We start from the raw sequence: 13,496 nt of genomic DNA, 5'->3' as shown, positions 1-13,496 counted from the left end.
AGTATCTATTCTCTTGCCTTATAGTTTACTCCTCTAATTAGTCTGTTTATTTCAAAGGGACCTTCCCATCTGACCAACCATTTGGATTCTGAGGTGCGAAGCAGGAGTAACACGTGGCCCCCTAGTTGGAGCTCCTGGTTATACACTTCCCTTATTATATGCTTGTGTTTGCCCCTGTTGCACCTTGACTAAATTCTCTCACAAACTCACCTAATATCTATAACTTCTCTCTCAGCTGCAGCATATATTGTACCCAGTCTTTGGTCCTGTAATGACATTCCTTCCATGTATCCTGAGAGAAGTCTAGTATTTCCCTTAGCTGTGTCCCAGGTCCTAATTCAAATGGGGAGAGCTCTGTCAATGCCTGAGGGATTTCATGGTCAGTGATGAAGTGTGACAGAAGTAACTGGATCCACTGGCAAAGTTCCAAGGCTACTAACTACTGCAGCATCCTTTTCAAGTATGTTCAATCTCTATTCCAGTCCATCAGACAGAAAGACACACTGATATTCTTAGGACTTTTATCTTCAACAGTCTACACAGTTCTCATATAACCTTGGACATAAAGTTGGTATCCTGATCTGGGATTGTTTCCCATGGACTCCCCACCCAGATAAACTCTTTACAAAACTCTCGGGCAAGGACCATCACCTCTGTTGAGCAGAGCAGAATTGCCTCACCAGAGCCATGTGGCATAGTCTAACATGACCAGTATGTGCTGGAACCCTGCTGCACTCTCTTTTAAGAGGTTCACCATGCCCATGTCAGTCCTCTCAAATGAGGTCCCCTACCACAGGCAGAGAATCAACTGGGCCTGGGATATGTTCCCTTCACTTGCCCACTAGCATTCTGGGCAGGAGGTGCAGTACTCTCCTACCTCCTGGTGAACACCTCCTCAATAAAAACAAAGTGTCACTTGGCAGAATGTTGTCTCCTGACCAACGTGTCTCCCATGGGATTTTTAGAGTGTGCCATGCAGATCTCTTCAACATGGCTCTGCAACCTCAGCTGCACCTTTTTCATGGGGTAAGGATACATAGCCCCAGGATGCACTGCAAATACATACATTCCACGAGGAGTAACGGTAGTTCAGACTAGGAAGCCTAGTCCAAACTACCTAGTTCGTGCCGCGTGTAGCCGCGCGGCACGGGGTTCGAACGAGCAGGGATTTAAAAATGGCAGCGCCCAGTTTATGCAAATGAAGCCCGGGAAATTCAAATCCCGGGCTTCATTTGCAAGTGAGGTATGCCTACATTACCCCGCTAGTTCGAACTAGGAGGGTAGTGTAGACATACCCTTAGAGACTAACAAAAGTATATATAGTGTCATGAGCTTTCGTGGGTAAGACCCACTTCATCACTCCAACTCATCTGAGGAGGTGGGTTTTACCCTCGAAAGCTCATGATTATATTGTTAGTCTCTAAGCTGCTACAGGACTACTCATTGCTTTTAAAGTAGGTCCCCCCAGAGGGAACATGTCAGCTGCTGCTGAGAGGCAGGGTCTTTGTGGCACAATATTGTTCCAGCACTCCCTTAGCCTTAGCATGGGACCTGTAAAACTCCATCAGAGCTCATCATCCCACAGTGCCCAGTGATTCTCCAGCCTCTAAGCATTCCAGTCACTGTGGCTCTTTCCCCCCAAAAACACACACACACGCTTCTTTTCCCCCCTTCTCTCGTAGTCTATCCCCTGTTCTCACACCCTGCAATTGGCTGATTGCTGAGTGGGGAGTGAAGACACCCCGGATATTCTAATGAGAATATCTGGCAATGAGAATATCCGGGGCGTCTTCACTCCTCTCTCCACCATGTCTTCTGCTCATTGACTGGTGTCCATGCTGCAATGTTAAAAATTGTGGCGGGGGGAGGTGGACTGCATGCAGACCTACATATTCCAGCCATTGCGGCTCTTAGGGGGAAATGGTACTAAAAGCCTGACTGGGGCAACAATAGTGGTAATAGGAAGCAGAGTTTGGGGCTCCTCCTGGGATTTGTTTGGTTTTTGTTTTGTTTTTATGGTCTGGAGAAAGAAGCAGATCTTGCCTTGCCCTGTGAGACTCTGGCTGAACCTGACTTCCCACTTCTCACAGCAGAGTGTGTTCCCAGCAGCTGGCTGGCTCCCTCCAGGGAGGACATCCGTGGGGACTGTTCCTGTTTCCCTACCCTTCCAGCCACTTGCCTTCCTGAGGCTGATATGATTGTTTCCCTGGGTATAGCACAAAGATGCCAGCAAGGAACGGAAGCCTCTCATGCTTCAGCAATTTATTAAAAAGAAAAGGTTATTGAACTTGGACGTCGTTGAGCCAGTGGTTCTCTTTTCCTGATATGGGAGATAGCCTATTCACAGACAATTTGTCCATCCACAGGGGGACAACAGGCATTCTCTGGCCATTGAATTACCCTCCTCCTATGTGAATGTCCTGGCTGTGAGGAGAAAATGTCTAGGTGTGCAACACTTTTTGCCCTCGCCTGATATAGTGGGAGCCTTAGAACCCATGTGGCTTCGCCCACTCACATATTCTGCCTGTACACTTGCCCTACCTATCAAGGTGACATAGGCCCAGTTTCTGGAGCAGTGGGAGCTCAGTGGGGTTCGGTTTATATTATTTTCACAAATACTAAGTCCTCCCTAACTGTGCACAATTCATCAGAGCAAGTGCAAGTACTTGTGAACTTGTGTCACTCTCCAGTGGCGGGAGTCCTGAAAAGGAGGAGCTAACCCTCATCCTAGTGCCAGCCAATGGAGAATCTTCTTTAGCTGAAGAAGCAGAAGGTCCAGAGTGCTATGTATGGGTATTCAAGCGAGGGATGTAAACACTGGTTTAAAAAGGTAACTGCATAACTGCTAAAAATCCTAGTGGTTACATGCTGCAAGCTCTGCAGTAGAAAGCTTATTGAAGCTTATTGAAGCTTTCTACTGCAGAGCCCGCACTGAAGACTTGCTCCCACGGAGGCTTCACTGCCACAGAGAAGCCACTTCTCTGGGAGCAGAGCCAGCAGGGGCTGCTGGGCGCACGCCTGGGAAGGAGGCTTTGCTCCTGGGGAGGCTTTGCTGTGGGCTCTGCAACAGGTGCCAGCATGTAACCTGCAATGGGGGAGCCAGGCAGGGCACATTGTGTAACCTGTGGTGGGTCTGTGACGTAGTGGGGGGTACCTTGCTGGTTGCTATGCTGGGCAGTAGGTTGTGAGTGACCCCCACTGGCTGCTGGCTGCAGCACAGCCCAGCAGGGCAGGGGATGAATCATTATGCAAGGGGGCTTCCGAACCTGTCCGACCAGTATCTCCCAGGGAGCAGAACAATGGGAGAGTGGGAGTGGAGCCCTACCTGGGGGAAGGGCAGGAAGTGAGTTGGTTAGTTTCTGTCTGGGAGCATGGAGGAGACAGCCTAGGGAAAGGGGCTGGGATTTAGGGGCCCAGTCTCCCCCATCTCATGGGAGGCTGAGGCATCCTAGGCCTACCCTGTAACCGGATTACATCTGTGCTGTGCTGTATCCTGGAGAAGCAATAAACACCTCTATTCTACTGGCTGCTGGAGTCTGTTCGTGCCATTATAGGGGTGCAGGAGACGGGAAACCCCCAATGCGCCATCACAGAGTCTCACAGAGCTGGAGCAGCCGTCCGCCTAGGGCGGACAGGGAGCTACTCCAGGCCATAGCAGTTAGCCAGAATTGGTCAGTGTGACGGGGTGACGCAACCCCGCCACTTGTTAACGCTGCGTGCCGCGGCTGCTAATGAGGGAATTAGCGCCACGGCCGCAGCCGCGCCAGGCCCCGGAGCTAAAGCGCAGGCACGTCAGCAAGACGCGCCGGGGAGGGGCGCTGACGTCAGCAGCGCGCCCGAGAGGAGGGGGGAGGGGCACCCGGAAGTGCGAGCGTCCGGCGGCGCCGAAGGACGCGCAGATAAAAAGGGCCCTGGGTGAACGAGAAGGAGGTTGGTGCAGGTGCAAGGAGAGGGGAGGAGGGGGCCGGGAGAGGCCGAGAGCTGGGCTGATAACGGCGCGGCGGGGCGGACGTGACCCAGGGCGGGCCGTGGAACCCGGGAACAGGCGTGTTTTGGGGTACACCCCCGCCTGTTACCGTCAGGAGGTTCTCTCCTGGCGTTAGGGCCCTGGGTCGGGGTCCAGAGAGAGGGTGGGCCCGGACCCCTCGCCCCTCCGGCGCGAGCTATAATCTGAGGAGGGGCGATTCGCTCCCCAAAAAGGGGGGATGCCCCGTGACAGTCAGCATTACCCGTTTAAGGCAATGCTTACAGGTTAACAGTTAACCGGTTAACCTTTCACATCCCTGATGCAAGTGCAGCTTATCTCAGTTGTGGGTACATCATGCAACCAGGGATTTTGTGTGTGTGTGTCCCTTCATACAGGACACCATCATGTGTTCCTGTATGAAGGCAAATATCCTTCAATGGTACAGGTGTCAATAATGGTTGACTTGTTCCCACTACAGGGCGTCCCTGCTATACACTGTCCCGGTATACATGGGTTCCACACTAACATCATTGACACTTGTAGGAACTGCTGTGTTATAAGTCCCCCCATTCCCCGCTCTTACGTCTCTCTCTCTCTCTCTCTCTCTCTCTCTCTCACACACACACACACACACACACACACACACACACACACAACCAATCCATGCAAACAGAAGTCAGCGATGGGAAAAAAATATTCTCCGCTGCTCCAGCCCATCCGTGCCCTCTATGCTGTGAGCTGCTCTGGCCAGGCTGGGCCCACTGTTGGCAGGAGTTGCTCTAACTGGGCCCACTGGGTCGTTCTGCGGGCAGCCGTGGGGGAAAGGAGCTCTAGCCGCCTAACCACTGATATCCCTAATTTTCATCCTCATCCACAGCACAGGAACTGTCAAACTAAGGGTGGGCCCATGCTACTGGGTACCAGAAAGCCTCATTTATGTTGTTCTCTGTCTCTCTTAGTTCCTTCTGTTCAACTATGGGGCCTCAAGTGCCTGTACTATGTCTCTAAGGGCCATGAGTTGCTTAGATTTCATGCATACACATGCCCACAAGGCAAGTAACCAGACATGCTGCATTCAGTGCAATAAACTGGATAGTCCCCACTTTGCTGCAGATGTCTGCCTGCCTTTTTTACCTTGCATGTTTTTTTAATGGGTTGCTTATTGACCCAAATTTAGAGCATGTTTGTTAGGTGTATTGGGATTGGTTTAGATATTTTCTTCTCTCTCTCCTCCCACCTCATTCATTTTCATGGGGGGCTTTTCTAGCACCTTTCTAGTAGTTAAGTTATAGCCCCTAGGCCTCCTCCCTCTGCCACTGAACACTTATTGCTGCCAAAATGTCCTGACCTTGGTAGCTCACTCTGTCTCACAGCTCCTAATTGGTAGCAGGGATCTCTCTGCTTGAGACTTGGATCTGAAAGGAATGTTTCCCACACACCCTCACATAACTGTTCCCCAGCTCTTCTGGTCACACAGGAGCTGGCTTGTTAAACTCTTATTCTCCATGGGTTAGCCCCAACCCCTTGTCAAGTGATCCTGAAGGAGTTATGGATAAAGAGATAGAAGGCTGGAACTTTGCTAGTAAGATATCAGCCTAGCCTAGCACACAGCCCCTGGAACATGTCACTCTGGAATCTTCAAGCACACGACCAATTACCAGACAAACTCGCCTCACAAATCACATCACTTCTTCTTCACCAGAAGAACTCCCTTGCAAAACTCCTCTGTTTTCTGCTCCTGTCGACTAGCTTCTTTGCTACCAAATGTGAGACCACAACTTATCTACCATAAGTTTGGATGAAGGCCCTAACTGCCAGTGCATTTCCTCACTTCTGTGAAAGTCATTAGACATTTTAGAGCTACACACTTGATGCCACGGCTTTGTTTGAAGGGCTCAGCTATATGCTGCCCCTTTTAAGTCAATGGGAATTGAGTAAAGCATTGTCAGAACATACACAGAGCAAAGGAGATTCAAGACAGAATATTCATACAGTTCAGAAGCCATGTAATCAGCATGGAATAGCTACCATGCTGTTTCACCTTCCCTGAAGTCATGAGTCCACAGTCCTAAAGAAAACAGCAAATAAGTGCCTAGACTGCCTCCTTAGGAATGCTAGGTGGCTCTCTGAGCATCCAGTAACAACAAAATCCTGCATATTTTTATGAAATAAGCAAACCTATTTGCTCCATTGGTATCAGACTCTGGGTAAGAGTCACCCAACTATCCTGTGAAATATGCTGAATTGTTTGTCCATGCCATCAGCATATACCTTCTCATCAGCAAGAGCAGGCACAAGTGTCAGTATGTGGAAAGTCTCACCGATAGGTAATCTCCAAAGACCAATACCCTGCAGCCCATTTACTGTAAAAATAACTCGTTCCCTTTCTCACAGCACCGACCACTCCTGATTCCCCTCTCTCCAGGGGTGTGTCTAGACTACATGCCTCCTTCGACGGAGGCATGTAGATTAGCCAGATCGGAAGAGGGAAATGAAGCCGCGATTAAAATAATCGCGGCTTCATTTAAATTTAAATGGCTGCCCCGATCTGCCGATCAGCTGTTTGTCGGCAGATCGGGGGAGTCTGGACGCGATGCCCCGACAAAGAAGCCTTTCTTCATCGACACAGGTAAGCCTCGTGAAACCAGGTTTACCTGTGTCGATGAAGAAAGGCTTCTTTGTCGGGGCATCGCGTCCAGACTCCCCCGATCTGCCGACAAACAGCTGATCGGCAGATCGGGGCAGCCATTTAAATTTAAATGAAGCCGCGATTATTTTAATCGCGGCTTCATTTCCCTCTTCCGATCTGGCTAATCTACATGCCTCCGTCGAAGGAGGCATGTAGTCTAGACACACCCCAGGAGTAGGATGAAGGGAAGAGACACTGGAGATCAAGCAGTGACTTCCCTCTTTCTCACATCCCCTTACCACGAGAGAAGTGGCCCCCAAATCCTCCCTATCCAACTTCCCATCCTGGAATCTGAGTGCTTGCCTATTTCCTCTGCATTCCCCATTCTGTGCCTGAGTGGCATGTATCTGTTCTATGGATAAACAAAAGGCTTTATTCTCCATTATGGCTGAATCCACATCATTCATGATCACAAACTAATCCCTAAAAAAAACCCTATTAGCAAACTTCTCCCATTGCTTCTCAAGAACTATGCTGCGAAACCACAAGCCTGCCTAGCAAGCAATCACAACTTTGCAAAGTTCAGCAACTGGACATGAACGCAATAACGTAAGTAACATGAGTAAAAAAAAAATCAAACAGGTATTTGCCACAAAAATTCAGTACCAGCAAATGAGATATAAGAGACCAGTAGATGATTTGAAAGAATGACGGACAAGGGAAGTAGTGGGGGCAAAAGATCTATCTGGCTTCAAGATTAAACTAAATGGGTTTATGAAGGGGATGGTTTGATGAGAGAACATGATCTTGGTAACTAATTGACCATTCATTATCAGTGGTAAATAGGTCAATGGAGGGATGATAGGAGTTACTATAGAGAACTTTCTGGGTGTCTGGCTGGTGAGTCTTGCCCACATTCACAGGGTTTAGCTGATCGCCATATTTGGGGTCAGGAAGGAATTTTCCTCCAGGGTAGATTGGCAGAGGCCCTGGAGGTTTTTTGCCTTCCTCTGTAGAATGGGGCACAGATCACAGCTGGAGGATTCTCTGCATCTTGGGGTCTTCAAACTATTTGAAGGCTTCAATATCTGAGATATAGGTGAGAGGATTATTCTAGGAGGGAGTGGGTGAGATTCTGTGGCCTGCACTGTGCAGGGGGTCAGACTAGATGATCATAATGGTCCCTTCTGACCTTAAAGTCTATGGGTATGTCTACACTAGAAAGTTAGTTCGAACTAACGGACGTTAGTTCGAACTAACTTTCCTATGCGCTACACTAGCGCTCCGCTAGTTCGAATTTGAATCGAACTAGCGGAGCGCTTAGTTCGAACTAGGTAAACCTCATTTTACGAGGACTAACGCCTAGTTCGAACTAGCTAGTTCGAACTAAGGGCTGTGTAGCCCTTTAGTTCGAACTAGTGGGAGGCTAGCCCTCCCCAGGTTTCCCTGGTGGCCACTCTGGCCAACACCAGGGAAACTCTATGCCCCCCTCCCGGCCCCGGACCCCTTAAAGGGGCACGGGCTGGCTACGGTGCCCGTGCCAGGTGCAAGCCTGCCAGCACCCAGCTAGCAGACCCTGCACCTGGCACGGCACAGAGCCACCCACCCGATGCCCCCCAGCCCACCCCCTCTTGCCGGGACCAGGCTGGCGGCTCCCGGGAGCTTGCCCTGGACCGCAAGAGGCGGGCACCTTCCTGGGCTAGTGCGGACATCGTGGACCTTGTCCACGATCTCCGCACTAGGCACAGGAAAGTGGCCGTCTAGGGCAGGAGAGCTGCCAGCCTGGCCACCCAGGACCAGGTGTGCATGAAAATCAAGGGGGTCCACTGAGACCCCCGACCCTGAGCCCTGAGCTTACAATGGCCGTCCTGGGTCAGACCAAAGGTCCATCTAGCCCAGTAGCCTGTCTGCCAACAGCGGCCAACCCTAGGGACCCTGGAGGGGATGGACCGAAGACAATGACCAAGCCATTTGTCTCGTGCCATCCCTCTCCAGCCTTCCACAAACTTTGGGCAGGGACACCACTCCTACCCTCTGGCTAATAGGACTCCATGGACCCAACCTCCATGACTTGATCTCACGTCCCTTTAAACTCTGTTCTAGTTCTAGCCTTCACAGCCTCCTGCAGCAAGGAGTTCCACAGGTTAACTATTTGCTTTGTCAAGAACAACTTTCTCTTACTAGTTTCAAGCCTGCTACCCATTCCTTTCCTTTGGTGTCCTCTAGTCCTTCTTTATGGGAACTCAGGAAGAACTTTTCTGAATGCACCCTCTCCACCCAACCCCTGCTTTTAGAGACCTCTATCCTGTCCCCCCTCCGTCTCCTCTTTTCTAAGCTGAACAGTCCCAGTCTCTGTAGCCTCTCTTCATCTGGGACCTGTTCCCAACCCCTGATCATGTTAGTTGCCCTCCCCTCTCCCAGCCTTTCTCTTCCCCTCTCCCACCTCCTTTTCCCAGTCTCCCCCAGTTTTTTTCAATAAAGACAGAGTCAATGTTGGAAGAAACGTTATCTTTATTTTGTACATCAAGAAGAAGGGGGGCTAGGGAAGGGCAAGTGGAAGGAGGTGAGGGAGGAATGGGGCACGAGCCCCCGATGGGGAGGACTGGGCTGGCTCTGCGGGCTTCTGGGGGTGGAAGCTCTCCTGCAGCCCCCCAATTACTCCCTCTCCCCAGATGGCAGCCTGCGGCAAGTGCAGCCGGGCTGATGGCCGAGTGGTGTGATGTGCCCAGTGTGGGCACTCAGGGCACTCCAAGCCAGAACTTCTTTGCAAGCGGGGCACCCCTTAGAACTGTGTGTCCGGGGTGGGGGTCGGGACCCTTTAAGCGCAGCCCTCGGCTAGCCTGAGACAGTATCTCCATGCTCTAAGTCCTCCTTTTATGCCCTGCCAGCACTGCTTCCGGCCATCCTTAAGCCCTGTTCAGAGTCCACTCAATGTGGACTTACTAGTTCGAACTAGCAAAACGCTAGTTCGAACTAGTTTTTAGTTCTAGATGCGTTAGTTCGAACTAGCTTAGTTCGAATTAACTAATTCGAACTAAGTTAGTTCGAACTAGCGCTGTAGTGTAGACGTACCCTATGAGTCTATAAGATTGCAGAAGGGGAGGAGTGAAAAATGTGGAACTGGTGTTACTGAGAAGCGAAATCAGAGAACTGCTTGGAGCACTGCTGGAGAACTGCTGTTACTGACAGGAGAAATCAGAGCAGCAAGAAAAAGAAGGAGCAGCAACCAAAGCGGTAACATAGACAGGACCAAAGGCAGCCCACAGAGAGCTACAACATTATGTGTTCTCTGAACGGTAATAAAGAAGTGTGCCCCGCCAAGACGCTGTCGGGAGGCCCCAGGTTTTTCTCAGTCCAAAGAATATTGGACATTGGAACATGGACTCTCTACATTCAAGATGAAGGTGGCTGCAGTTTTCTTTATTTTCTGCAAATTAAGCTGCAGATTGCAGCTCCTGGTGAGCTGCCAATGTGGCCTACAGATGGGAAAAATGTATGTGGCCCTGTGAAGACATATGAAGGGTGAATTTGCTCACATTGTTACCAGGTTGAAAACACAAAAACTGAAATGATTTATGCAAACTGTATTTGAGGTTGCTTATTATATCTGGAAGTTGTCACATGTCAGTTTCCAGCTGACTGTCACACATACAGATACCACATGCAATCTATAGATGTCTACACCTTAGCTGGAAATTGACATGTGGGCTGATTTCTGGAAGTGACAAATTTAGACAACCCTCCCTCTCCTCCACTTAAATTTGTTGGTGGGCCACAAATGCCTTATGGAGCCACTTCACTTCTGACAAACAACTGAGTGTTGTTAGTCATCTTGAATGTATTTCCATGTTTGCCTAAGCCTAGACAATGGGAGCACAGATCAGTGATGTTGCATACTGTATTACTGGAAAAGGAAGGCATGAGTGGGAATGAAAGTGAAGTGTTTTGGTTTCTCACCCTCCTTCCAGGAATGGATTAATTGCCTCAATCATCCAAGAGGACTCTGGGTGAAAGCAAGATGTCAAGAGGGGTAAGAAAAATCTCACCTGTGAGATTGCAAATCAAAACATATTTCTCATGATAGAAGAACCAGGGGAGAGTCAGGCTGGGATTTTCGAAAGCACTTTGTATTTGCCTAACCTGAAAGCAAAAAGTCCTCTTGACTTCAGTGGGTGCAGAGCTAGGCCAATACTGAGTGCTTTTCCAAAGTCCACCCTCGTTGTAACTGAAAGGCAACAAATTTAAAAGTGACAAAACACAATGCATTTTTACACACACATAATTAATCTGTGGAATTCACTGTGTCAAGATTGCACTGAATCCAAGTGCATACTAGATCTCAGAAAAGGATTGCATAGCTGTATGGGAATAATGAGAATATCTGCAGTTCCATTGGCCAGCAGAAATCGGCTTAAAAAAAAAGAGTCGACATATGCAAAGAATGGGGTCTGTGTGTAGTTGAACTGAGTCATTACCTCAGCTATTATACACAGTGATAAAGCCCAGATAAAAAGACAGCCAAGCAGCATGAAATGCAGTTTGTGAGGGATAAATGGGGGTGGAGTGGATGTCCATCTTTCAGATCTTAACAAAACAATTCATTTTTAATACCAGGAACCAGATACATGCCTAAAGAATACAGGTTAAGGAGCAAAAAGAGTTACCATCAGGAACTGTACAGCACAAGCGAGAATTTGGCAAGATTCTGGCAGAAGGCATCAAAGCTGATCATTACAAGGGCTGTTTAGGGTCCCTCGTGGCCAGATTGTGCAAACAGCAGGCCTGTGCATGTGCTGGCTCATAGCGATAACATTGTATGCTGAGATTGGCACGAAGTCCTGGTGAAATCATAATTGGAAAGTCTTTCTCCACTCTCAGAACTGAATAGTCACACACAGAGCTCCTAGTTTCCTCCTCAGCCCTAAATGCTATTGCATCTCTCCCCTGGTCACCTCCCCAAACTCAGTCCATTCCACTCTCAAGGGAATATTTTGTCTGGTTTGGCTTTCTTTCATCATGTTGGCACAAGATTGAATCATGAGCAGCCATTGTGTTGTCATGGGAAATATACAGAATGTGACCAGGCAACTTTGGTAATGAGTAAGGGCCCAGATCCTTACCTGGCCTTCATCAGCATAGCTTCACAGACCTCAGAGGCCCTAAGTCCATTTATACCAGCTGAAAATCTGGGATCTTTGCAAAATATTTTCCATTATTCCTACTATGGTGTGAGATTTTTATAACTTTCAGAAACATTCTTATCTGAAGCTGATTTTCTGCCCCACTTCTGGTTTCTGCCAAGGTTAAAGTTATGGCAGAAACCAGAGAAAGGAGAAGAAAGGATTTATCAGTTGTTCTGGAGTGATGGGAATCCCTTTTCCATTGGAAAAAGCCCCAGACTTTCTGGACCAGAACTGCAGGGGGGAGAGGAATGGTTGAGGTCTTGAAATTCGAAAGTTAGGCATGGCCAGGGTCCTGGGCCTAAGGAGAATTAAAACAATACAAATAAAGAAGTTTATAAGCAATTGAAAAATAATAACTTCTGAGCTTATGTAACCCACACACCTTCTGGTGTGGTGTACTCATGCTCAGTGGGCACATGGTAAAAATTTTGAGCAGAGCCTAATAAAGACTCACTTAGGATATGTCTACACTACCACCCTAGTTCGAACTAGGGTGGTTAATTTAGTCATTCAAAGTTGCAAATGAAGCTGGGCTTCCTTCCTCCTCTGAATCCAACCCTGCATAGCCATAGAGGAGCAGGCCTAACTAAAGAGGACTGACCAGCTCAAGACCTCTGGTTATTAAAGGGACAGGCCACCCTATTACAGTGCTTTAACTGGAATATACATAACAACAATCTTGCATTGCTTGGACAGAAACAAGAGTTAATGCCTTAAGCTGCTACCAGGAACATTTGCTTTCAGGAGGTTATAGATGCCTCAAGATTGCATGGAGTTCAAGTGACACATATACAGCAACTGCTTCTAAAATAACTGCACATAAAGAGTTTACAATCTAGAATCCCAATCCCACAAAAAACCTAATGATCATGCTTAGCTTTATTTTAAGGCAGGGGTCCTCTCTGTCACGGGCCCTCCCCCCATGCTTTATGAAAATTGACTTATGAATATGCATAACTCGAGGGCATTTTAGGCAAAATGCAAATATGACATCATTTTTAAAGTTACAGTCTGCTGAATATGTATATTCTATTTCTGTGCATGTGTCATTCTTGTATGTGAAATTTTAAATGGAAACCTGCTTTGTTAATATAGGTCTTCTTGTGAAAGCTATTAGTGGTACTTAAGGAACTTAATGGCCCAGTGATCAAGCCAATGATCTGTAAATGGTTTTGTTTTTCCTATAAGCCCAAACTATGATTGTTCCTACAAAGACGTGACTATGCCACCTGGTGCTGGAATCCATCTTTAATCTGGTATTTTTCCCTGGGGATGGGGAGATAAAACAAAGGATTCATGCCCTGAGGAAATGCCATTTAAGAAATGGAAACTAATAAGTCTTTGGTCTTCAGATGGCTTTTGAAATTGCTTCCCCACCCTAAGAGGATACACATGAAGAAACCAGAAAACAAAGAACTCTAAAGATGTCTGAGAAGCTGTAGACTCAGACTAGTGAAAAAAGATCAACTCTGTCCTCAATGATTTTAACTGAAGTAAGAACTAGGATGAGAATTATGATCTGTAACAATCTCTCTTAGTGTATTAGGATTAGCTGGCATGTTTGTTTATTTTGGTTTAGTAACTTGCTTTGATCTGTCTGTTTTCACTTGCAATCACTTAAATCCTACTTTTTATACTTAATAAAAATACTTTTGTTTATTATCAAACCCAGTGCCAATAATTGTTATCTAAGGGGGAGATACAGCTGTGCATCTCT

At 47.9% G+C, this 13,496-nt stretch overlaps 1 long non-coding RNA gene across 1 annotated transcript; it reads left to right on the top strand.

The window, feature by feature from the left end:
• Nucleotides 1–3,848: 3,848 nt before the first annotated feature.
• Nucleotides 3,849–13,408, top strand: LOC142820477 (uncharacterized). Its single transcript, XR_012897712.2, has 4 exons — nucleotides 3,849–3,930; nucleotides 7,124–7,205; nucleotides 10,565–10,626; nucleotides 11,211–13,408. It is a non-coding gene; the product is annotated as an uncharacterized LOC142820477 (long non-coding RNA).
• Nucleotides 13,409–13,496: the final 88 nt, after the last annotated feature.

The sequence above is a fragment of the Pelodiscus sinensis genome, chromosome 1, assembly GCF_052426305.1.
Source record: "Pelodiscus sinensis isolate ZL-2025 chromosome 1, ASM5242630v1, whole genome shotgun sequence".
Lineage (NCBI taxonomy): Eukaryota > Metazoa > Chordata > Testudines > Trionychidae > Pelodiscus > Pelodiscus sinensis.
Note: the sequence above shows the minus strand (reverse complement) of the source record. Positions and strands in the feature narration are given on the sequence as shown.